This window comes from Syzygium oleosum, unplaced genomic scaffold, assembly GCF_021117445.2.
Source record: "Syzygium oleosum isolate NSW1041296 unplaced genomic scaffold, Sole_v2.1 Sole_v2.01, whole genome shotgun sequence".
In the NCBI taxonomy this organism is placed as follows: Eukaryota; Viridiplantae; Streptophyta; class Magnoliopsida; order Myrtales; family Myrtaceae; genus Syzygium; species Syzygium oleosum.
Window position 1 is genome coordinate 18,830,491 of NW_026607485.1, and position 23,813 is coordinate 18,854,303.

General features: G+C 39.6%; 2 pseudogenes; one reads left to right on the forward strand and one right to left on the reverse strand.

The window, feature by feature from the left end:
• Positions 1 to 711: 711 nt before the first annotated feature.
• On the reverse strand, positions 712 to 11,211 carry LOC130134938 (wax ester synthase/diacylglycerol acyltransferase 4-like; annotated as a pseudogene).
• Positions 4,169 to 9,033, forward strand: LOC115668248 (F-box/LRR-repeat protein 17-like; annotated as a pseudogene).
• Positions 11,212 to 23,813: the final 12,602 nt, after the last annotated feature.

Consider the following 23,813-nt stretch of genomic DNA (forward strand, 5'->3'; position numbering starts at 1 on the left):
AGGAGCGAATTAAAAGCAAGAAGAGCGACATTTCAAAGGGGAAATGGTAACAGATCATGCCTTAATTTTTTCAACATGAGACCTCGTTTTGGGATCAGTAGTCTTATGATGTGGCCCCCCGAGACTCGAATTCTTAATCCGTTCATGTTAACAATATCTTCATTGCAAGAAACAAGGGAGGAAAAAATTAGGGTATCATCAGAAGGCGTTGAACAGCAGAATAATAGGAATAGGAATGGCTTCTACTGCTTCGCACATGCATCGTGAAGGATCATGTCGAAAGCATCAAGCAGCGAGCGGGTGTCGAAAGCATCAAGCAGCGAGCGGGTGTACAGCTCAGAGTCTATGAAGCCTTGCTCAGCTCGCACAGCTACTCTCAAATTTCCTGCATAGCTGAAGATCGTTATGCCGAGACTTTGCAAAAGTTAATCACAAGAATAGATTTCATGTGTTCATCACATTATCGTTTATGGAGAAGAAGGCCGCTCACAATTCAGTCTAGTGATTATGTGTTATGGTAAATAGGACATATCAATTCTTGAATTCGACATCCTGTCGACTTCTTGCAGATGGCATAGGAGAGTAAATGTTGCATAAAATGTATTATGATATCATGTAGAAAAGTTTGTACTTAGATCCATAGATGTCTCAAAAGTTGCAATCTATATCAATATTTCGGAAGATGATGCATGTAACGACTTGGAAAATGAGGTGCAGTACCATAACTTTAGACCCACCAATCAAGCGTTGGTAATTTTATGCTCTTGGGTTGAAATCAAAATTAATGATAACTAGAAATATACCTCAGGTGTGCCGGCGACTGTGAAGTGCAAGCCTTTAACAGGATGATTACCCAGAGACAATTTCTCCATTGGCCCCATAACGTTGGAGATGACCATGCTCGAGTTTCTCAATGTCCTGCTGATGTGCTTTGCTACTGCCTGCAAGTTCAAGCAAACAAGAGTGCATTCATATCAATTTTGTGAATCAGACTAAGCATATTTAGCATTTCTGATTAATTAATTGTCACGACATGCACCTACCTCTGCGTTTCTGCATTTTTTCATGATCTCAAGTAGCTTCCCTGTGAGGACTACACCGAAGGAGCTCCGTTTCCTCTTGATCACCTCACGAGCTCTGTGGACAAACTTCAAAGGATCAAAGAATTGAGAATCGCCCGGTTTCATCTTCGGTATCGGCACATGCAAGAATGCAAAATTGTTTCCCCACGGTGACTTGGAATTAGGTCTAACCATGTCTCTTAGGGACTTGTAATCTCGCAAATTCCTCGTATTCAGCAACACCAGCGCTATGGAGTTGGTGCTCAGGTTTGAGTTTGGGCATGCTCTTTGCATGTACAATCGAGTCGCCAAGAAGATTACTCCCGTTATCACGTCGTTGATGGTCTGTTTTATTATAGAGACACTACAAAAAAACAAGAATTTAGCCATGGAAAATTAGCGACGATAAATTTTTTGTCACTAATTTCCATGGAATTTGCGACGAAAAATAAACTTGTCGCTAATTTGCGATGAAAAAAAATTCGTCGCTAATTTGCGACGAAAAAAAACTTCGTCGCTAATTAGCGACGGAAAAAAAATTCGTTGCTAATTAGCGACGGAAAAAAAATTCGTCGCTAATTTACGATGAAAAAAAAATTCGTCACTAATTAGCCACGGAATTTGCAATGGAAAAAAAATTCGTCGCTAATTAGCGATGAATTTTGCGACGGAAAAGAAATTCGTCGCTAATTGCGATGAAAAAAAAATTTGTCGCTAATTAGCGACGGAATTTGCGATGGAAAAAAAATTCATCGCTAATTTGCGACGAAAAAAAAATTCATCGCTAATTAGCGATGGAAAAAAATTCGTTGCTAATTAGGGACGGAAAAAAAATTCGTCGCTAATTAGCGACGGATAAAAAATTCGTTGTTAATTTGCGACAAAAAAAAAATTGTTACTAATTAGCGACGGAATTTGCGATGGAAAAGTTAGAAAAGCAACGGAAGATTCAATTTTTTTTTAAATGAGATAGCAAAGTCGGGTTGCAGCTTGAAATCCTATTATAAGTTTATAAGGGTTTGGATGGATTGGGAATGTGATTATATCGGAGCCGCTACTAAAGGTGTGCATAAGAACCCATAGAAATGTGTGGAATCGATGGAACCGTTAGAACTTGAGAATATATAATAAGTTTCGAGATATGGAGTCATAACTATATCATATCCTCATTATAACTTTTACTCGTGCATACTACAAGGCAGATGATCACTTTAGATAATTATTTGTACCAAAAATGTACGAGAATATAGTAATTACTTGCTGTTTTATAGTTTTCAGGTACAAGTTTCAATATAAACTCGTAGAATTATTTTGTATTTTAGTTGTGCAATATCATTGGGTTTTGCTATCAATATAGTGAATTTGTACTTCATCGTATGATATACGAGTTTTTCTCGTGTTGCGACGTAATAGAATAGCTTTTCGATAAGTTAAAATGCACAAGTTTTCTTTTGTAGAAATTCAACAAACTATTTAGTAATTTTTTCTTAAGAAAGAGTAGATCAATGGATTTTGGGTTTCAAATTGAGGCAAATACCATTCTCACTTGAAAACCTGCTATCGCATAATAACATCCTAACTTTCCTTGCCATGTGAGGGAAAAATTGTTCCGTGACACGCGCAAACTCTCTTTCCATAATTGGTTTTTGGCATTCTCCATCACATTGAACTGACTACATTATATTTTGCGGATCTCACTTTTAATTTAAGATTATTTCTTGCATTTTTTCTTCTTTTTCTTTTACTTTATATTTTATTAAAAGACAAAACTACTCACATTCCTTTCAAATAATTTTTTTCACTCTAGCCTCATCTTCCACACCCATTCATTGTAAGGTTTCCTTCATGTCTGTCTTCTTCTAAACTTATTCCAACAATTATTAACTTTATGTCCCCGAATAATCCTCATGATCGTGAATTTTTAGACTTTGATTTTTGGTACAAATTTACGAAAATTTACTCAAAGATTGAATATTGTGGTTGATGAATGCATTATACTCAATTTACTCATATTTTATTGGAAGATAATATTGAAAATGACCAAAATTGCTTAAATGTATCTATTGATAATGAAACTGCGAATGGAGAACAATAATCAATCATGTCAACAAGTTCATTTGGTGCTTCTAGCACTAAACATTGAAACTTATTCCTTGATATATACGTGTTTTAAGTGAATAATGACTTTCTTATTGATGCGATTGAAAACTTTTATTGTCTGATTCAGGTAAAATATTTTTGCAAAAGAGTAACCTTTTTCAGGGGAGCCAAGCAACTGAATGAACAATATCTTTTATTAAGCTGCATATGCAACTTGTTATTATTGCAGTGGATAATTTTCTTTTTATTAATGATTTAATGAAAATTATGATGCATTTAGAATTGACAAAAAAATATGTGTTCCAGATTCCATATACTTCGAACTTTGAACCTACTCGTTGAAACATGTTTCTGAATTTTTGAATTTTGAAACCCACCCTGTATGTCTTGGAACCTGGAACCGAACAGGTTCCCACCGGTCCGGTTCTCCAATTCTAGGTTTTACCTAGAATCATGCTCACCCCTAATGTAGAGTAAGTTCGAAGTTTCAAAAAATAAGGAATCTGTTCTGACGGCCTGAATCAATTAATAATTTTTTTTTTGTCAAACCCAATTGAATTTAGAAAGTTAATAATATCTAAAACACGATCCAACTTGTGTCTAGGGACTAGATCTTACTCTCCCTTTTCGTCGCTTGCCTTTTCAGACTACAACAACAGCAACAACAACGACAAACGCACGTTTTTTTTCCTCTTTTTTAAAAAATTTTCAGGAACCCGCGCGCGTGCCCATTTCCGTAATTCCACCACTTCCCAACGCTCCACCCCCTCTTCTCACGAAGACAAGAACACTAATTATTTATTTATTTTTATTTTTTAAATAATAATAATTAAAAAATCTTCGAAACTCGAAGGCGCGAACTCGCCTCCGCCTCTCGCGCCATAATGGAAATTTGGGGCCAACTTGCTCTAGTGATTTGATCCACCACCGCGCTCCCTCACTCTCTCTCTCTCTCTAACTTCTCTCCCTCTTTCTCTCTCTCTAGCCTCCTCCGTCTCTCCTCCGCCATGCACCGCCGCCTCCACCAGCCCCACCTCCCCCTCCCCCGCCGCCCCCTCCTCCTCCTCCGACGACGACGCCGCCGCCAAGCGCGGCAGCTACAACTGCGGCCGCTGTGGCCTCCCCAAGAAGGGCCACTCCTGCCACGCCGGCTCCTCCCCCTCTCCCGCCCCCGACCCCTCCTCCACCGCATCCTCCGCCTCGGCGGCTTCCGCGTCCGCCGTCGCCGTCGTGCCGTCCGCGCTCTCCTCCGCCGCCTGCCCTCCCCAGCCGCCGCCGCCCCTACTGCCGCGCCACCCGATCTCGCACCTCCGCCGCGCGCTCTCCTTCGACGACCTCGAGGTCCGCGCCGACGAGGAGGAGGAGGACTTCGACGAGGTCGAGCCGGATCTCGACGAGCGGGATCGGGATTTGGTGGACGGGGATGCGGACGCCGGCGGGTTGCCCGCCAGATGCTTGTGGGAGGTCCTGAGGAGGTTGCCGCCGGCGGAGCTGCTCGCGGTGGCGGGGGTGTGCAAGGGGTGGCGGGAGACCTTGAGGAGGGTGTGAAGGGCCGCCGAGGATCTGAAGCTCAGGGTTCCCTCGAGAGCTCAGCTCTGTTTCGTCGGATCGGTGTTGAACAAGTGCCCTGAGCTCGTTAGGCTATCTCTGAGGATGGAAAGGTTAGTAATCAGTCGTGGATTCGGATCTACGATGATTTTTTGCGAGGTGGATCGGATCGGTTGATGTTGATGCACTGATGAGACAACGTTCATCTGGGCGTTATCAATTAGGACCGAAGTTGATGCACGAGCTAATAACCGCAAGTGAACTGTTTGATCAATTGAATTGAAGCTTAAAATTAACAAAAAGAAATGTATGCTGCGAGTAGTGGAAATGCTGCTTGATCAGCATTTATGGACAAACTTTCATGAATCAGGGAGTTTCGGGATTCGCACATTAACCCTTTAAGGAAGGCCTAGAACTTGTGAATCAGTTGTGAGGATCCTGATTGGATCTCACAATTAATTCCAGTTCGAGATCATGTGCTTGAGCTTCGTCAAATTTTTCTGGATTTATGACACTGATTCGGTTCTTGTTCTGTTGGTTGGCTTTCGCAGTGATGTAGATGCGACGATGCTGGCTTGCATTGCGTTCTCATGCCTTAATCTGGAGTCTGTGGAGATCTCAACATCCTCTAATGCTGTCAACCGGATTACAGGGTAAACTTTCTGTTCCCCTTTTGCGGGTTAGGTCTTTCATATGAGATTTGTTTGGATCTTGGTTATATATGTATTGAGGCATTTCTGGGGTGGAGAACCCTAAGATCCCTGCATTACTGCTCAATTAATGGTTGCAAATGGATATCACTTTCAAGCTGGCACATGTAATTTGCAAGCAACATTTGTTCGAAATGGAAAGACTTTAGCGGAGTCTACTCTAATTGTAAAGGTTTTGATCACCTGTCTGTGATTTACAAATTTGTTTGCATCTCCATGATCTAGGAATGCCACTAGAAAATGTGATGGCTCTTCCAATTGTGGTGTGTGCATCATTATTTCGTCCTTGACTAGCAGTGGGAACTAGGAGAGGAAAGCTGTCAGTTTTTTATGCTGCTTTTTGAACCAACTATTTAAGAGATCAACGTGTTGAGATCTTACTCTTGGTTGCTCATGCTTGTAACATCTTAGTTTCACAAGTAAATATCCATTTTACAGCTTAAATAACATCTTGTTTGTTTCCAGCAAGGAGGTTACATAGTCTGTTTAATGGTTTTTAGTAATATCTAAGCAGTTTGATCTCCATTTTCTTATTCGTGCACGCAGAAATCTTGGAAATGTATTCTTCATTTACTATATTAACTTGTGCAAACTTCTGCAGAGATGAATTGGGTCGTTTTGTTGCTGACAAACGATGCCTAACGTGTCTTAAAATGGAAGGTTGCTCTAACCTTGAGGGTTTGGTTCTCAACTCATCGAGTCTTTCTACACTCTGGCTTTCTGATCTAAACTCCCTCTCAAAGATGGTGATTGCATCCCTTTGCTTTTTTATGTTCTAGGATCTCTCCTCTGTATCTTGCATGTTTATTCCTGTCTTTGATAGATGTAACAAGTGATGCTGACTCATTTTCACATCCCTACAGGTATTTAACTGCCCCAACTTAAGAGAAATCTCCTTGGAATTCTCTCGCAATGGAAATGATTGTACAGATTTGATTGCCACAGTTGATGGTCTGGGAAGGAGTTGTCCAATTTTACAAAATATTCACATTGCATCGGTTCGGCTTTCTCATGCGGTTGTACTAGCTCTTACAGCTTCAAATTTAAGGTGTGTTCTGTAACTTGGTCATGCATGTTGCACATGATAACAGCTTCAAACAGGCATTTATTTCCTTTAAGTTCTAGAGCTTTGTAAGTCCTTGTTCCACACATTTTGCTGTCTAGTGTTCATATAGATCCTAAGTTCACTTCCTAGATACTAAAGACCGAAATTTTCCATAAGAGCATTGAAGCATCATTAATTAGATACAGCTTTGATGACCACTGCTAAATTTTTTCATTGTACAGGGGTTTGCGGATGCTATCACTGGTGCTTGGATCAGAAATCACTGATGCATCTGTTGCTGCTATAGCTTCAAGCTTTTCGGATTTAGAATTGCTTGATCTCAGTGGGTATGTTCTGCTGTGAGGTCCTATGTTGTTTGATTTATGAGATAGCACAGTGGTATAGAAAATTCAGCTTCATCGTGTCAATTCATGGTTTTTTTTTTCTTTTGCAAAAGTTCCCATACATGATATAAACACATTTGGTTTCAAATAGTGTGACAAATATGGCGCATTGGTAATGACCATAGAAGCTTAGAGCATGAAGGAATATAATTTAATCATCAGCCCCAACAATTGCACTTCTTTTTTAATCATGAATTTATTGTTACATGCAGGTCAAGCATTAGTGACAGTGGCATCGGGATGATATGCAATGTGTTTCCTGAAACATTATCAAGATGCCTACTTGCCCTTTGTCCTAACATCTCTTCAAGTAACTTCCTGGACTACTCTGTAAATAAATGGCATTTCCTTTCAGTTAGCACTATAGGTTCATTGTTTGTCATGCTGAACGTGAATCTATTCAAATCATTTCTTGCATTTTATTTTGGTTCACTAACTGTTTATATATTTCAGGTGGAATTCAGTTTGCCACAGCTCAGCTGCCTCTTCTTGAACTCATGGACTGTGGTATGACTGTATGTGATAGTAACGACGAAAGCCTCATCTCTGATGAAGCCATCAACCATGGGATGGAGAAAAGGCCCAACAGCAATCTTCACCTCATACACCAGAAGCTTATTATAAAGCACAGTAAATTAAAAAAACTCAGCTTGTGGGGTTGTAGTGGCTTAAATGTGAGACTTCCAGATCCTATAATTTGTATATTGCATTTTGTTACCATGGGTTCCTTGTGGTTCTTATTTTGTTGATTGAAATGCAGGCCCTGTATTTGAACTGCCCAGAGTTGAATGACCTGAATCTCAATGCCTATAAAAATTTGCTCACCGGTACGTTTTAAAAAATGTATTGGTCTTGATTGAGTGCTTACTTTAATTAATGGGATATTGATGCATCTCACATGCTTTCCTAATTTGCATCCTAATCTAACTTTAATTTTCTTTGCATTCTCAGATCGATTGCTAATTCAGTGCCCCAGTTTAGAGAATGTATATGCGTCAGGTTGTCAAGAATTGTTAATGGAGGTTATTCAAAACAACGTACGATCTGAATTTAATCATAATATAGCATTAACATCAATTTGTGCTGCTTGTCAATATGCTTCTCTAACCTATACGAGCTTGTTGATTACATCATCAAGCACTTTAAAACTTGAATTTGCGGAACAAACCTACCTCATAGACATTGTTAACCTTGCTGGAAACTTGATGTGATATTCTACTGACGCGAAAATCTGTATGTCGCACTTTCTTGTTGAGACCCTTGTCTTGAGAATTCTGTATGTGATAAGTTATACCTTGCTCTATCCCCCACTTTTCTTTGTCCTTCTTTGATCTCAAAGATTCAATGGTTTGAGGAAAGCATTAACATTTGTAATGCATCTACTTGTAGGTCAACAATGATTCTTTTCCCGTGGAAAACCATTTGCCCTTTAAACGTCTAGCTGATGGTTCCAAGAGAGTTCGGGTCCCCATTTTCTGTGCCAACAGGTGAAGTCCCTCACCTACATATCTTCTAGTGGTTGTAACGTAAATGTCAATGCCGTTTCTTAGATACAGCTCCTTTTCTCTTTCATGTGGGCAAATAGAAAATGAATTGACAACAGCAAGTCTGATTATTGATTAGATAACAAGCAAATAGATGGACAACAGCATTAATGTCACGAGAGTATCTTGAAACATTGTATTTGCATTCTATTACTGGTGATGAAATAGAATAGGGAATCATATCATAACATCGCCTCACATGTTAACCATCTTTACTCTTCTCTTTTTTCCAAGCAGCAATTTGATGTTGATAAGAAGCAGAGAAGGAGGCCGCCGTGTAATGTGCTTGCAGAATGATTATACATGTGGATAGTTTTGACAATTGACATGGTGATAGCTTCACTTGTTTGATGTCATATTACTGCTGAGGCAAGGCCCTCTAGACTGACTTCTTGCGGGTTCCCAACATTATTGCCGGTTGCTGATGCCTTGTAGAATTCCTTTAGGCATTGTGTGGCCCCCTGGTCACTATACTAGAAAATACTCTGGAGCTTAGCTTCAGCAGCATAACTTCATCATTCTAAAATAAAGTTATCAACCTATGTAATTTCTGTGCAAACTGTCTTCGTATCAGGAGTTTCATGGAAAGACTATAATTTACTGAGAATTTATATTAGAGCATGAATTGTTGCTGCTAATATTCATGTACTTGATATCAGAGGTTAAAAGGAACTCCGCAAGGCTGAGTTTGTGGTAGATATACCAGGTTTCAGCCATGGACTAGATACAGTTTGCACTGTGCCAGTTGTGATTACGACGCACATGGTTATCTTGACTAGTAGGAGGCCAACCTGTAATAAACTTTTGCCGCACATTCGTTCTGGAACAATGTTCGTGGCAAAAGTAAAAATTTTTTATGGCAAATTAGTAACGAATTTTGCCACGAATCAGTTCGTCGCAAATTATTGACCAAAAAAAAAAATTTCGTGTCAAATTAGCGACGAATTTTGCGACGAAAAATTAGCGATGAATTTTGAGACGAATAATTAGCGACGAATTTTGAGACGAAAAATTAGGGACGAATTTTGCGACGAATAATTAGCGACGAATTTTGCGACAAATATATTTCGTTGCAATTTAGCGACGAAAAATGTTGAAATTTTTTGTCGCTAAATTTTGCGACGTTGAATTGGCGACGAATTTTTTCATTTTTTTCGTGACAAAATTCGTCGCTAAAACCTACTTTTTTTGTAGTGAGAAAATTCAATCGAAAACGACTGATGATATGTTATTTTTTTTGTCCTCGAAGTTGTTACAAAAGTTTTGATTGATTTGAAGCCTTAATAGATTTCTGTATAGTAAAAGAGTAAATATGCCTATGTTCCAATTTGACCCTAGTTCAAGAAATAATGTTGCATTTGTATCGTCGAATGCTACTAAAGATATTAATTATCTTTGGAAGAAGCAATTAACTAGTTTTCTAGAACTTATTTTCTATATGAAAAGAAACCAGTTTCTAGCTCAACTGTCTTTTTTGTTTTCAAGGATGTCATGTTGTGCTCTTGTGGCTAAAAAAATCGTTACACAGTAAAAAAAAAAACCATTATGCGCATTAAATGCGTAAATCCATGTTATTTTCCTTGATTAACCCTTGTTCACTCTGAACACTAGCCGTATACTAATTTTCAGACTGGGTATAGTAAACGTCTAAAGTAAATATCACCTAAACTACGTATATTTTGTGAATACTTAAAAAAAAAAAAAATATGTTTGAGCTAGTTACGTGAAGGCAACCATTATTGTGCAAAAGATTAGAGACGAAAAGTGTACCATAAAAAGTAAAATGCTGAAAGACCGAGTAATGCACGTATGATGCAAGAAGCTAGAGTTAGTATAGTCTTCAAAATGATGTTTGTTACCACTCGAAGGCAAGACTTGATGTCTTTGATGCGATCCAATGAGAACGTGATTGTTGACACTGGAAAAGGCCGGAATCTTTCCGAGCCACACCGAATCGGCGACAAATCATCCGCGACACAAGTGCTTTTCAAGACGCTCCTACCGAAATCTTACTGTGTCAACGAGCGGCCAAAAACATTTGCTAACCACCTTCCGAAGTCCAAAGTTTCTGTCATCCTTATTCACTGAGCTGAATTTATTGACTGAGGGAAAGGTTACTGGAAGAGAAGGATTGTCGGCTCTTTGAAGGCAAGACAAGAGAGCACCCACAAGAGAATAGCCATCCCCGAGCGCATGGTGAAGCTTGAAAATTATGGTTCCTTGTGCTTCACTAGTTGGACACTGGAAAATATGTATTTCCCACAATGGTTGGCCTTCTGGATATGGTTGCATAGCTATTTGCGAAATGTAACTTTTGAGGAGACTGTCATTCTCGGATGGAGATGATGAGCCCTTTGGAGAGGAAAAACAGGGGAAGTGTACATGGTTTTCCACATTCACTTCCACCTTCTTCCATTTTCTTTCTCCCTTCTTTCCCACCACCTATCCAAGACAAAAGAAAACCAAAATAATATCCAAGTATGTGCAGTGAATTAGGTTTTATTCATTCAAGATACGTGACCATGCATGCAATCACCTGATATACACTGATTACCCATATGTCAATTTCACCACTGGTGAATATCTATACATAGGGTACATACATACATACATACCATGATAGAAGCGTGAGTTGATTGAGAGGAAAACATCTTTGATGAGCGACACAGTTTGCAAGTCATCGATTGCAATTTCGAATTCCAACATGGCAAGAACAAAAACCGACATCACTTTACTGTTGAAGTTCTGTCCAGCAAGGCTCACTGGCTCAAGACCTTCAGCATCTTTTATCAACTTCATTAGATAGGACTTGTAATAATTTTAAGAGCAACATGTTGAGAATTTATAAAGAAGTTTTTGAAAGAATTGGATATCATTGACATAAAAGAAGGGAAAAGGACAAACGGAGTTATCTCCCGTGACATTAAAGAACAAAATTACCTACAATTATTTGGTAAACAGTGCTCTATTTGTCTTTTTGTTATGGTAGATCGTCTTTGCTAGTACTATCTAACAAGTCTTTTCTTTTTTTTGGCGATATCTATCTTACAAGTCTGCAAGGTCACTTTCAGAGAGTTCACTATCGATAAAGTCATCTCTTCAGCATTACTCTCTTGGATGAACATAGAACACCTAGCCTTTTTTATCCAAGGCTAGTTTGACTCGTTCAAAGTTGTCCGGGGTCACTTCTATCATTTTCCTACTAGGTCTTGAAGTGCTGCTAGAAGAGCAAAGACCGGGAACATTGAATCTTGCATTGGGTTCTGTTGGAGTTCCTGTTGGCTGGGGCCAGGTAGATGCGTCGGGCATTCCAAATCGTGGTACATTAATTATCATTTCGTCTGGAAGACCAAAATCCCATGGAACCGGTGCAAGTGGTCCACCCAAGGGTCTCATTTTTTAGGTGAATGGATCGGAAGTGGAGGCTGTTGTCTTGCATTGAAATCTGCAAGAGCTTGTCTGACAGCATCCCTGGTTGGTTCGAATGCCTGTGAGTAATCCCATGGGACTTCTTCATCGTAAGCACTTGACCAAATAAAGTGTTGCAATGCCTGTGAGCTTGTCTGGCCATCCTTATGACTTTGTGTACTATGACTCACGGTGGACTATAGGCAGTCATGGCCACGGGCCGGTTTTGGTCCGGAACCGGCTCGGTCAAACCCGGGCCCGCGATTCGAAACCGGAACCGGCCTGTGGCCTATGGGCCCGGTTCCGGTTCCAACAATTTTGGAACCGGCCCGGAACCGCCGGTTCCGGTTCCAAATTATTTAAAAATAATAATAATAATGAAATTTTAAAAAAAATTCATTACTTAATTTTTTTTATAAAACAATTTGAACTCTAATTGCCATGCATTGTAAGTGTATTGATCTCTAATTACAATGCTTGGCTTGGGTATATTGAACTCTAATTACAAGACTTGACTTTGTGTTTTATACACAATGATTCTAATGTCTCTTCGTTCCCATTTGATGTGGGACTCTCGGCTTGCCTTGAACACCTTCAATGTGAGACTCTTGGCTTGTCTTTATGCAAATGCCAAGAGTCCCACATCGAATGGGAATGAAGAGACCATCAAAGGGATTGTGTATAAAACCCAAGCCAAGCCATGAGCATGTGAAGTTATATGCCTTTTGTGGCTACGATCCTTTGCTAGTTAAGAGCAAAGGGTTCCATTGGACCGCCTAGAACCGGACCGGGCCAATGGTCCGGTTTCCGGTTCTATGATTTGCCGGTCCGGTTCCTAGTTCTAAAATTAAGGGACCGGTCTTACCGGTTCGGTTCCCGGTTCCGAGCGGAACCGGACCGAACCGGGAACCAATCACCCTTACAATTTATATTTTGATTACAATTCATTATTTCATAATTTTATAATTCATTATTTTTTTTATTTCATAATTTATTTTAAAAATTTTTAAATTACGAACCGGAACCAGCCGGTTCAAAATCGGAACCGGAACAGGCCGGTTCCGGTTCACACATGGCCACGAACCGGAACCGCCGGTTCCGAACCGTGGCCATGCCTAACTATAGGGATTAGGTGGACAATGAAGTGTTGGCAGAAAAAAGTAGCTATATATAGGACGTCATCTGCAGGAAAAATTGGACGGAGTTTTTCTAACAATCCAGTTTGATCTACGTTGGCTAAACTTAATATTCAAAAGGGTAGCCATTTAGAGATGAATCATTTTTTATGAGTAAGTGGATATTACATCTCCTATCAAATGTGAGACTTGGGGGTGTTCCACTTTTTTCCATGTGCTTGAGGCTCTTCAAGCGTCCGATTGCACCCCCTTGTGCCTAAGACACGGCACGTTGCCAAGGTGCTCAAGTTCGTGCTCAAGACAAGTATGCGTTAAGATTGATGGGAACACTTGCCAAACTTCCTCTTTGAATTATAAAGAAGGGTTTTGTTGGTGAGTGGTCTTGTAGCACTTATTACACATGAAAAAGGAGGTATTTGATTTTCAGAGTAGCAATAGTACATATCATGAGAACGGTCAGTGCATCAAAGATTACAATATTTTCTTATTCAGTTGTTTACTAAGTGTTATGGAAGCACTCTTCAACAAAATCTTTACACTAACATGCTGATTCTCTTCAACTATGCTCCCATAAAGTTCCTACCAAAGCACGGATAAGTTGTTGTCCTCTGCCTTTTTTTTACAGTTTGCCCCCACTACAAGAATAGTGATTGACCATGATTATATGATCATCAAGATGTAGTCACATGATCACATAATGTAATCTTACCATAAAACAGCAAGAGAACCACCTCATAACAGCAAAAATCTCAGAGGATCAAAGTAAATTGAGAAAATATAAAGACAACCAAAAGATTTTTTCCCTTCAACACATGAAGAAAAAGAAAAGGTTGACTGAAACATAATTCTTGTTATCTCTCTTCTTCTTTTTCTTGCAATTAGGGATTCAGTAAGAGTACCAAGGCTTGTGCCAAGTCCGGAGAAAGGTCCGGATACTAAATAGGTCACTCATCATCAATTGCTATGTCAAGCGACTGGAGAAAGGTTCAGGTCCTAGGCAGGTAATATTTACAACTATGTTAAGCGATCGGAGATAGGTCTGGGTCCTAAACAAACAACTTATTGCTCCGATAGGCGATTGAAAAAAGGTTTGGGTCCTGAACAAGCAATTTCCCTATTAAGGCAATCGAAAAAAGGTTCGGGTCCAAGATAGACAATTTGTTCCTCTGATAGGTGACCGGAGATAGGTTCGCGTCATCAACAGGCAATTTCTCTTGTCAAAGTAATCGAAGAAAGGTTTGGGTTCTAGACAAATAATTTGTTGCTCCGACAGGCAACCTGAGATAGGTATAGGTCCTGGAAAGGCAATATTCGCCATCAAGGCGACCGGAGATAGATTCGAGGCCCAAACAAACAATTCATTGCCTTGACAGACAATTGGAGATAGGTTTGGGTCCTGAATAAGTAATTTTTAATGTCAAGGCAACCGAATATAGGTTCGGGTGCCAGTTCATGCCTCGAATTATTCTACCAATTCCGCAAGGTAAGTAATCCTAGATATGTTTTATTTGCTTAAACATGCATCATCCAAAAAAGTTCCATGTTCCTGACAAAATATCATTCATTGTATTTACATGATCAAAATTTAGGTATCAGTTTGTCTTTGAATGCAACTCACCTTCTAAGAGGGAGAGCTGTTAACATCTAAATTTTAACTACCTATTTTGTGATAAATTACATAGAAAATTAGGAGTTAAACTTTAGCTCCCTAAACATAAAAATAGTATAATTTATTTGCACAACATATAAACATTAGAAGCATTTGCGTTAATAGCAATAGAATTTATTAAAATATATTTTCCTTAAAAAAGAATAAGAAGAAGAAAATAATTATTAAAAATTTCTTTAAAAAAAAAACGGATCGGTTCGACCCAGTTCCTTCTTCTCCTCTTGCTCTTTCTCTTTTTCCACGGCCCAGCCCTTTCTGACCTCACTTTTTTCCTTCTCAACCTAGCCTTCCCACACGCCTGCTTCTCTCTCGTCTTCTCTCCCTCGCGAGAACGACAAACAAGAGGAAGGGGCTACGACAAAGGAGATGACAGCTGCGATTCAGAGAAGTGGAAGCAATGACACATTGCTGCGGAAAACTTACAACCATTTTAGCCGAAAATCGGAACTAACTCGCCCCAAGAAATGGACCGGCTGCGCGGCGTGTACGAGAGGCGGGATGGTGCATCGATCGGTGGCATTTTCGAGCTGAAAATGGAAGGGAGAGGTAGCTGGCTTCGTTGACCATCTAGAACCGTTCTGGAGGATGCTAGAGAGAGGACTAGTGACAATTTTTAAAGAGAGGGGAGGGGGGGCCGAGGAGGGGGGAAGCCACGGGAGAGAGAACAACTGAGAGAGAGAGAGAGAGAGAGAGAGAGAGAGAGAGAGAGAGAGAGAGAGAGAGAGAGAGAGAGAGAGAGAGAGAGAGATAGAGAGAGAGAGAGAGAGAGAGAGAGAGACGGGGAGTGAGAGTAAAACTAGAGAGTGAAATACGTAGCTCAGTGTTACCGGAGTACCGGAGCCTCATCCGACGAACACCGGCGCCCGCAGCTCCCTTGTCCCGGGGTTCTGTTAGTATTTGCGGAAGCGTGATTTGTTTTGTAAGTGAGTGAGTGATTTAGTGAGTACAAGTGTTGGTACGTGGACTTGAAGCAACAGTAGAACAAAACTTTTGATAGTGGAAGACAAGTAAGAAACAAAGAAGACAAAAAGTATTGTATTATGAAGGCTTTGTACAAGGGACTTAGTTTTTTTTCTTCTGATAGGTGATATTCTTCAAGTGGAGAGGGGTTGGCTATTTATAGCCCTCTTCCACCGCCACTAAGGAAAAACCTATAGCATGTTACATAGATATTTTTCTAGAATTTTCTACACATGTCTCATTATCCTTATAGAAATATCAAAGATTTTTTCTAGAAACTTTTCTAGAAATATCTTAGATATTTCTCACAACTTTCTAGATTATTCATTTAAATATCTATTCTCCAAAAATCTTGAGCATACTATAAACTTCTAGAAATTGGATCACTATTTCAACACTCCTCCTTGATCCAATTTCGAGAAACTCCAAGCATGCTTCTTAACATCTCGAACTTGACCAGCGGTAGTGCTTTAGTGAATATGTCCGCGACTTGATCTTCGGTCTTGCAATATTTGAGCTCGATCTCTCCATTATATTGCACTTCACGGATGAAGTGATATTTGATGTCTATGTGTTTGGTTCTTCCATGGAAGACAGGATTTTTTGATATGGCGATCGCAGACTTGTTGTCGCAAAATATTGGAGTTGATTCCGTTTGTGCTTCTCCAATGTCTTCTAGAATTCTTCGAAGCCATATTGCTTGACTAGTAGTCGTAGCAGCCGCGATATATTCAGCTTCTGCAGTAGATTGTGCCACTGAGTCTTGTTTTTTAGATGCCCAAGAGAATATTCCAGAGCCCAGTGTGAATGCATAGCCAGTGGTGCTCCTCCTATCGTCAGTTGATCCTGCCCAGTCACTGTCTGTGTAGCCAACGAGCTTAGCAGTTGAACTTGGCCGATACCAAATGCCATAATCTGTCGTTCCTCGTATGTATCTTAAAATTCTCTTGGCAGCTCCAAAGTGAATTTGACTCGGACTCTGCATGAATCGTGATAGTAGACTTGTTGCGTATATGATGTCCGGTCGTGTAGCAGTGAGATATAATAGACTACCAATCAGACTTCTGTAGAGGGTGGCTTCGGCTTTTTCTGCTCCATCTTCCTTTAATAGTTTCTCGTTTGTCACGAGCGGTGTTGCAACTGTTTTGCAATTATTCATCTTGAATTTCTTAAGGAGGTTCTCGGCATATTTCTTCTGTGAGATAAAAACTCCTTCATTTTGGTTGATCTCGATACCGAGGAAGTAGCGCATCAAGCCCAAGTCCGTCATCTCGAATGTCTTCATCATTTCTTCTTTGAATTCTTGAATCATCTTTTCATTGTTCCCTGTATATATTAGATCATCCACATACAAAGAGACAATGAGAGTGTCGGACTTACCTTGGGTCTTGATGTAGAGCGTTGGCTCACTCATGCTCCTCCTGAATCCTTGCTTGGTAAAGTATTTGTCTATTCTGCTATACCATGCTCGTGGTGCTTGTTTTAACCCATAGAGGGCCTTCTTGAGCTTGAGGACTTTTTCTTCTTGGCCTTTGATGGTAAAGCCTTGTGGTTGTTCCACATATATTTCTTCTTGAAGATATCCATTAAGGAATGCAGACTTTACATCTAGTTGATAAATCTTCCATTCCTTTTGTGCTGCTAAGGCTATGAGTGCCCGAATAGTATCAAAGCGTGCAACAGGAGCGAAAGTTTCAGTATAGTCAATACCTGGTTGTTGCAAGTATCCTTTCGCCACGAGCCTTGCCTTATGCTTTTGAATTGATCCATCTACATTGAGCTTTGTCTTGTAAACCCACTTGACACCAATGATTTCTTTGTCGTCGGGGCGATCGACGAGCTCCCACGTTTCATTCTTCTCTATCATCTTGATTTCTTCCTCCATGGCCTTAATCCAAACTTCTTCTTTGGTAGCCTCTTCATAGTTCTCTGGCTCTAAAGCTGCAAAGTTGCATGTTTCATAAACTTTTCTAAGAGATTTTACCCTTAAAATAGGAGATTCTGAAGTAGATTCTTCTTGTGTTGCGCTAGGAGAGGATGGTGGTGTTACGTCTTGAGTGGTTGAATCTGGCACTTCACCTTCATCTTGTGATGTTGAATCCTCTCGAGCAGGTTGTTTGTCTGGCAAGTTGACATACTTCTTCTCAATCTTTTCGTCCTCCCAATTCCAGGCGCCATTCTCGTCAAATTCGATGTCTCGACTGATCATGAGCTTCTTAGTTCTTAGGTTGTAGACTCGATAGCCTTTTGATTGGTCGCTGTAGCCGAGGAAGATTCCTTTTTCTGTCTTCTCATCTAGCTTGCTCCTCTTTTGAGCAGGAATGTGGACGTAACATATGCAGCCAAACACCTTGAGATGCTTCGCTGAAGGCTTCCGTCCACTCCATGCTTCAACCGGAGTTTTATTTTGGACTGCTTTAGTTGGACATCTGTTTAAGATGTATACCGCCGTATAGACTGCTTCTGCCCAAAACGTGTTGGGAAGGCCTTTCTCCTTTAGCATAGACCTTGCCATCTCCATGACGGTTCTATTCTTCCTTTCTGCTACTCCATTTTGCTCCGGGGCGTAGCCAACAGTTAGTTGATGATGAACTCCTTCATCTTCACAGAATTTATTGAACTCCCTTGAGTTGTATTCCGTGCCTCTGTCGCTCCTTAGAACTTTGATTCTGCGGCCACTTTGATTTTCGACGTGGTTCTTGAATTTTCTGAAAATAGAGAAGACCTCTGATCTTTCTCGAAGAAAGTAGACCCATGTCATTCTTGTGTAGTCATCGATGAATAGGATGAAATATTTATTTTGACTGGGTGTGAGGGTCCTCATTGGACCACACACATCCGTATGCACTAGCTCCAATGGCTTCTTAGCTCTCCACGCACCTCCAGATGGGAAGGATTGTCTTTGTTGTTTTCCAAGCAGACAGCCTTCACAAACATCTGAAATTTCTGAAATAGCTGGAAAATCTCTCATCATTTTTTTTTGATGGAGAACTTTTAGCCCAGCAAAGTTGAAGTGGCCAAATCTTCGATGCCAAAGCCATGAATCATCAAGTTGAGCTTTCATGGCTACATCTCTGATATATTTCCATTGAATAGGAAAATTCCTATTCTCCATCTTAACAGAGGCAATGATATTTTTATATTTATCATAGATAATGCAGGCATCTTCTCTAAAGTATAGAGAATACCCACTTTGAATCATTTGGCCCACGCTCAATAAATTTTGAGCAAGACTGGGGACAAGATATACATTGTGAATATATTTTGGGCCTTTATTTGTTTCAATGGCTATAGTGCCTTTTCCTTTTACTTCGACCAATGTGCCATTGCCCAATTTCACTTGGGATTTCACCGACGTATCAATATCGGTAAATATAGATTCATCCCCCGTCATATGATTGCTACACCCACTATCAATGTACCACGTATCATTTTTCTTATCATTTGCCGCTTGGCCTGCGTAGAATGTGTTGTCTTCAGTTTCTTTTTCTTCAACGTAGTTGGCTCGATTATTTGTTTTCGAGCGACAATTCTTTTCTACGTGGCCATATCTTTTACAAAAGCGGCATTGTGGTTTATTTTTAAACCAGCAATCTTTCTCTAGATGATTAGTGTTCCTGCAAATTCCACAATGTGGGTATTTTTCCTTTTGGATAGTTTCTCCTCCTTTTTTACTTTTCCATAAGCTCCTTCCACCATTTTTAGATTGATGAGACCGTATGTTTATTTTGGACTGAAAGGCACTTTCAACTGAATCTTCATCTTGTGCCATCAATCTTTTCTCATGTGCTTCTAGAGAGCCAATTAATTCACTTACTGATAGGGTCGTTAAATCTTTAGTTGCTTCTATAGTTGTCACAATAGGATTATACTTTCTAGTAAGTGACACTAGTATTTTTTCTACGACCCTTTGATCAGCGATTTCATCTCCATAGGCTCTCATTTGATTAACTAGTTCTTTTAATTTCCCACAGTATTCTTGAACGGTCTCATTTACTTTCATTTTAGAATTCTCAAATTCTCTTCTTAGAGTTTGAAGCCGAATAGTGCGTACCTTTTATGATCCTTGGAATTCATCTCGTAGTGTTTCCCATGCCTTCTTTGCTGTCTTCGCTCCAATTATCCTCGGAAATACTGTTTCCGAGAGTGCTTGCTGAATAACACATAGTGCCCTTGCATCCTTTTGTAGTTGATCTTTTGGAACACTTGCACCTTCTTGTGAAGCCTCATAACCCTTTTCTATGATGTCCCATAAATCTTGGGCCATCAAGAAAGTAGTCATTTTAATGCTCCAATAGTCGTAATTATTCCCATCGAAAATAGGAATGGGAAATGAGGATGATGTAGAGTTGGCCATAGTTTAGTTGTTGGATAGTTGAATGGGTAGTTTTAGGAACGGGTGGTTCGGACAAACGCCCAATACCAACCAAAAACGTGGCTCTGATACCACTGTTAGTATTTGCGGAAGCGTGATTTGTTTTGTAAGTGAGTGAGTGATTTAGTGAGTACAAGTGTTGGTACGTGGACTTGAAGCAACAGTAGAACAAAACTTTTGATAGTGGAAGACAAGTAGGAAACAAAGAAGACAAAAAGTATTGTATTATGAAGGCTTTGTACAAGGGACTTAGTTTTTTTTCTTCTGATAGGTGATATTCTTCAAGTGGAGAGGGGTTGGCTATTTATAGCCCTCTTCCACCGCCACTAAGGAAAAACCTATAGCATGTTACATAGATATTTTTCTAGAATTTTCTACACATGTCTCATTATCCTTCTAGAAATATCAAAGATTTTTTCTAGAAACTTTTCTAGAAATATCTTAGATATTTCTCACAACTTTCTAGATTATTCATTTAAATATCTATTCTCCAAAAATCTTGAGCATACTAGAAACTTCTAGAAATTGGATCACTATTTCAATAGGTTCACACCTTCGGTAAGCCATGTTCGCTTCGTTTGAGACTCGATCGCGTTTTACCCCAAGGATCCCGGCTCAGCGACACCACGATGGCCACGAGTCAGACTCGCTTCCTGGCCGCCGTTGCGAGCCGGGTAGGGCCTCTTTACCCGAGCGCGCAAACGTGCTCTGTTCTGCCCTATTTTGAGCTCAATAGAGTTTGTTTTAGCTGGGAATCAGAAAAATACCTTTCACTGAAGATTGATCTTTGATTTTTATTGAATGGGGTTTAGTGGTGATTCGAACAAGAATTGAATTGCGTAACGAGGATCAACACCAACTAAATTTAAAGGAAAGTACAAATACTGAAAATTGATAAATTGAAACTGAGAAAATACATAACTTTATGTTGATGATCGTGTCTCCTTTACAACATTTCAACACGACTTTGTATACTAGAGGTCCCATGATAACATGTCATCCTTATCCACAAGCGGTTAAAAATCCTCAGTTGCTAGAGGATTTTATTGCCAATCAGCATCTTTATCTTCCATTAAGTCATTGACACCTTTACTCTGTCCTCTTTCTTCAGTTTCTGTATTCAGTACTTAGCCAAATTTGTTAAGTGATAATCATTGATCAATCTCTGTTGTATGTCGACAATTGTATAACATGGTCATCGATAATCCTCCTCATCATCAATAAGTATTTCCACTATCGGCAACTTACCGACAATTGAATTGTACTTAATATCGAGCTTTATATTCGGTCAAGTTGACGTTATGTAAATGAAATAAACTTGGTTTTTTTTTTTTGTGTTAACATGTGTCTTTAATTCTTTTAAGCATTTGAAAAGATTGTGAGTTCAGGAACTTGATTGTGCTAGATTACTCTAACGCCATTTCGGTACCTTTTTTTATTTATTTCAAAAAATATTTTTCAAGCAGCTTGAATTGATTTTAGACCTATCCATTAACATGTGAGGTGATAACGCAGGTGCTCAAACATTATATGGTTTTTAATTTAGAAACTCAATAATCAAAGCAGTAAATAAATTGCTAGGATAAGGGGGAATTTACTTACCTCGATGTACAGCAATCCGCAACAATAATAATTTGGAAACACATATTCACTCTAAAACATGGTTTTTAATTAGCACACAATTCCAATCAATTCTTTTTCGATTTTCTCTTATTTAAATGAAAACTAAGCTATATGCAATGTATGAAATGTAAGCTTAAACTATATTACATGACCTAGCTTAAAATGATGAACGATTTAATTACATGAACCTAAACATGCAGTTTCCAATGATGGACAAAATTAACATGCGACTATTCTAGCATGACATGCAATTCCATAACTCTAACATACAATCATTAAATGACATGCAAGTAATGACGTGGCATTATGCCATGGCATATGATGACATAGAAATAATGACATGGCGTGGATGATACAATCTAAACTATATGACATGCGCATGATTTTTGTTGTTGGTATTTTCATTTATTAAAATTCGGAATGAATAAATGCCTTGATATAAACACGTGTTCTGAGAATTTAACTTATTCCAAGATAATGTTTTTTGTATTTTCTATTAAATTCGTAATTAAAAATTACCAAAAATTAACTATTAAGATTAAGATATTATCTAATTTAAACTAGGAAATAAACCATGCTAAATCCTAATTTTAATCAGAAAATCATCCTAAAATCTATTTAAATATGCATCCTATTCGAACTATCCTAACTTAACAAGGAAATCTTATCTGGCATGCATTCCAACTATTTAAGTTTTATTGAAAATCTATCATAATTTATTAGGAAAGATTATCTAGAATTTACTTAAACATGCAAGATTATCTAAAAATCTAATCTAATATATATTTTTTGACATTTTCAAATAGAAATGTAATTAAACAAAATCAAATCAAACATAGAAAAAGGATAAAATCAAATCAGCTAAAGATACATCTGTATCCAATCTACTCAAACTTGGAAACAAATAAACTGACGATCATATGAAAAATATTATGGATAGGATTGGCCGATTTTCCGTGCGGTCAGGAATCATATCTCAGGATTAGAGATCTGATTGTTGACTTTATGCACGTTGTTAAATTAGGAAAATTTTCTAATTTGAAATATACCATAAATCTTAAAGATATGCACATTATCACTCAAATATTTGGTTAGATAATAACCATTCAAATTAGGCAGTAGAATTTGAAAATCAAATTGGATAGTTGCCTTTACCTAATTTGAAGATTGTATTTCCAAATTCGAACTCAACGAACGGTGATCGGCGGTTCATGGCAAGGATGGCGGTTCACAGTTGAGGATGGTGCTCGGCCAGCTAGCGGATGGTTGGGACCGGTACACGGTGTGGATTGACAACAATGCTCGACCGGCTAGCTGGCTGAGAGAGATTAGACTATAGCGGTACTCATGGTGTGCTCGTCCAGCAGTGGTAGCTCGCCGGCATGGCTTAGTGACCATCATGGCAGGGGTTGCTTGGCTAAGGAAACTGCAAAATAGAAATTCAACACCAATAAGCTCGGTGTGGGTCTCGGCAATAGCAACGAGCTCATGGGGTGTAGTGAACTCCTTGGGATAGTAGTAGGTTCAGTGGAGCAGCGGCTCAAGCTATGGCAAGGTATGCCGGCCGTCGAGGGGAAGTAACAGCAAGGGTCAGCTCGACACGGTAGTGCAGGGGCAACGTTGAGCACGAGACAATAGCCTCATTGTTGCTGTGTGTCATGGTGCAGTGAGTGAAGCAGCATCGAGCTTCACGAATTGCTGTCGAGCTTGCGATGGAATAGGGAAGTAGTGGCAAGGCAAGATTGGTCAGGAAAGGGCCACGGTCGATAGGAGACATAGCCAAGAGCACATTAGGGTGGAGTTAGCGACCGATCAGCATGAATAGGAAGCTGTGCTGTCGTCAGGGCTGGAGTGGCTGCAGTGGGTGAATACCGCTGGATGAGGGGGTTTCGCCAAGAGAAAGTCTTAGTTGAGAGGCTTTTTCCACTCTCTCTCTCTCTCTCTCTCTCTCTCTCTCTCTCTCTCTCTCTCTCTCTCTCTCTCTCTCTCTCTCTCTCTCTCTCAATGTGTATTATGTGTATACTCTGAATTATGAATGCCGACCCTGATAAATGAAGACCTAATGTGCTTATATAGTGGAAAACTAGATCTTTCGCGGTCTTTTCTATTTCGGCCTTAATTGAGTAATTGACTCTATAACCTAAGGTCTTTCTTCAATTGAGCTCTAACGGATTGAATTATGTTGAATTGGGGCTCACTAAGACCAATCAAAGCCCCTCTCCCTATATGA